Source organism: Sesamum indicum, linkage group LG3, assembly GCF_026168435.1.
Source record: "Sesamum indicum cultivar Baizhima isolate 11 linkage group LG3, ASM2616843v1, whole genome shotgun sequence".
Taxonomy (NCBI): domain Eukaryota; kingdom Viridiplantae; phylum Streptophyta; class Magnoliopsida; order Lamiales; family Pedaliaceae; genus Sesamum; species Sesamum indicum.
This window is the reverse complement of record NC_142659.1, coordinates 7,365,984-7,369,393: the sequence shown is the minus strand read 5'-3', so window position 1 is coordinate 7,369,393 and position 3,410 is coordinate 7,365,984. Positions and strand designations below refer to the sequence as shown.

The 3,410-nt window shown below is 40.4% G+C and overlaps 1 pseudogene; it reads left to right on the top strand.

Moving 5' to 3' along the window:
• Positions 1-1,711: 1,711 nt before the first annotated feature.
• LOC148788639 (secreted RxLR effector protein 161 pseudogene) lies at positions 1,712-2,017 on the top strand (annotated as a pseudogene).
• The last annotated feature ends 1,393 nt before the right edge of the window (positions 2,018-3,410 follow it).

Below are 3,410 nucleotides of genomic sequence, written 5' to 3'. Positions count from 1 at the left end.
TGGTTATATATTTGCAATAAATAATAATAGTTTTTTATTTGATGATTGATAATAACTATCATGTGGTGGGTACATGGGTAAATGGTCTTTATATTCTCTAAGAGTCTAATTGGATTATGCATGCCCAACATAAACAAAAATTAGATAATCATGAAAATGCATAGTTTTGGCATGCAAAGTTAGGCCATATCTTAAAAGATAGGATGAGAAAGTTGGTAAACTCAAACTTGCGAATCCCGTCTAAAAGTGAAATTGACCAAAAAGCCTTTTGTTTGGACAAAGTGCGCTTGCCAACGGTTTTTTTTATTTGATCCATACAGACGTCTGTGGATCATTAAATACTTCAGATAGAGGAGGATTCTCATACTTTGTAACTTTTATCAAACTGACTGTAAAATTAAAGTCCTTTGATCGGACCGAGGCGGAGAGTATTTAAATGGTGAGTTCATTGATTAGTTAAAGAAAAATGGAATTTTCCCCTTCTTTCTCGGGTCACACTCTTGAGACGGTGGCTTAATTACTTCACATGGTACCCTCTAAGACAGTGCCCTAGACGTTATATGAGATATGGCAAACCTACGTCCTACAAGTACTGTAGAGTGTGGGGTACTTCCGCATACGTCAAGAGGTTAGTACTCGAGGTCTAATCTGTTCAAGTTTGTCGGATATCCAAAAGGAACTGCGAGATACTACTTCTATGATCTATCTAAGTGAATGGTTTTTATCTCAAGGAACGCAATGTTCTTGGAAAAAGGTTCGGTACTACTTAAGGAAACAAGTCAAACACCTCAGTAGAACAAAAGAACATCATTTGAGCCTATAGTTCCCACTGATGGTGCTCCAATCCTTGTAGGTCGACCAGGGAATCACGACCACCTAATAGGTATGGATTCTTGGGACTAACTAGTCAATTGGATAATGATCTAAGGACATACTCTAAAATGGACTCAATAGGTTCAAATAAAGTTTTTACCCTCGTACACCCACTTAAAGGTGTTAAACCTGCTGGGTGCAAATGGGTCTACAAATACAAGCTTGGAGCTAACGGAAATGTTACAACTTTCAAGGCTGGGCTCGTGGAAAAGGATATACTCAATGACCCGGAGTTGATTTCAAGGAAACTTATTTGCTCGTAGACATGGCTGAGTCCATTCGGATTCTGCTTGCCATAGGAACAAGGTCTGACTATGAAATATGGAAGATGGACGTGAAAATGGCATTTTTCAACGGTTTCACTTCCCATGAGATGAACAAAAGGCCTGTCGTCTCCAAATGTCCATCTATGGCCTCAAATAAGCTTTCTAAAGCTGAAACAGATGTTTTGATGAAGTCATACGGGTTATGATATCATCAAGAATGAATTTGATCATTGTGTATTCAAGAACATCAGTAGGAGAGCGGTTGTGTCCCTTGTGTTTTATGTATATGATATCTTACTAACTGGGAATGGTGTTAAGATGTTAGGAAACATTAGAGCATGGTTGTCCACACAATTTTTCATAAAGGATATGGGTGATCCTCTTACATTCTTGGCATCAAGAGTTATAGGGATAGATCTAGAAGGATGTTAGGACTAACCAAATCTTCATATATTGAGAAAGTCTTGAAGAGATTCAAGATGCAGAATTCAAAACAAGGATTCCTTCCCATGAGGCATGGGATTAAGATGTCCAAGAAGTAGTCTCCCAAAACTGATGAGGAACTTAAATGGATGTCGGACATCCCTAATGTTTCAACTGTAGGAAGCATTCAGTATGTTGTCCAGTACACCAGGCCAGATGTCGCGTACGCTTTGAGCATGACGAGCAGATATCAGACATGCGCCAGAGAGGCGCACTGGAGCGCAGTCAAGACAATACTTAAGTACCTGAAAAGGACTAAAGATGTGTTCTTGATTTACGGTAGTGGAGAATTGATATTTGAAGGCTACAACGATGCTAGCTTGAAATCAGACGATGATGATGCAAAGTCTCAATCAGGCTTTGTATTCAAGCTGAATGGTGGTGTGGTTGCTTAGAAAAAGTACCAAGTAGGATACCACAACAGACTCCACCATGAAAGCTGAATACATAGTAATTTCGGAAGTAGCTGAGGAAGCGATTTCGATGAAAAAGTACATCCAAGAGTTGGGTGTGGTACGTAGAATTGTTGAGCCCGTAGTTATCTTCTGGGATAACAATGGGGTAATAGCACAAGCAAAGAAACCAAGATCTCATCACCGTTCCAAACATATTCTTAAACGCTACCATCTTCTCAGAGAGATGGTGAGCAGAGGTGACATTAGGATAGACCGAGTTAGCTCAACAGAAAACACAGCGGATCCAGTTATTAAGCCAATGTCCCAAATTGCCCATGCTCGGCATCTGGATAAGTCGGGTTTGAGGTTGATGGTTTATTAGATTTAGGTCAAGTGGGAGATTGTTAGAATAGGTGACCTGAAAGCTAATTGGATTGGAATGTTTGTAATCTATTCAGGCAATAACTGGATTTTATGTAATATTATTCAATGAATAAAATGAGTATTTGCTATTGGCATTTCTTTTGTTTTGCTCATTACATTTATGTTTGCACTTCTTTTAAAAATCACAACAAAGCCCACAGACCACATTGAACAACCGTGTAATAGTTAGAAATGTGCATTAGATGGCGGTCATGAAACCAACTGTTTAGGGTTTGGTTAGAAATATTCCGTATCAAGGACCTCGAGAATGCGCATCGAAGTGTCCTATGGAGACTTGCATTATGAGTCACATTCATTTGATGAGTTCCGTGTTTCATTAGGGCCAGACATGGGATGTTAATTGTGATCTTAATGGGTCGATTGACTCGCGAGAATCGTCATATGGAAGCCTTGGAGCCTTGGTCAGTATGACTTGAGTCCCTACCTCCGATTGTACGGGACCAGTCCTCAGACTTGAGGAACTACGGCAGTCACGTGCATGCGATAAATGTATCAAACATTTTTGTGAGAGGTGATCGTATCTCAGACATGGTCATCATAGGCCTTGTCTTGTACTTTCAAAGTATGTAGAGAGGACAGTTAGTTCCAAGAAGAGGATCCATCCCCTGTCAAAACGTGACAGAGGCATCTCCTATGCACTTGGAGATGCGTTAACGCTCTAGAAACCTGTGGCCATAATCATTGGTCGAATAGAAAAAATAGGTTCCTCGTTCGAGCAATTTGGCGTGACGCGACCTTAAGTATTAAGCAAAGACGCCTACTCCAGGATGGGAACTGACATCCAATTCCATGTTGTAGACTATGGCTAGGAGACGGTAGATGGAATGACCGTACTCGTATAGACTCGGGGCCTAAAAGTTCACATGGATTTTCACCTAGTCTCTAGTGCCATGGACCGTTGCTAGAAGGTCACCATGATGATAGACTTTCTTGCTCAAGGATTGATCAA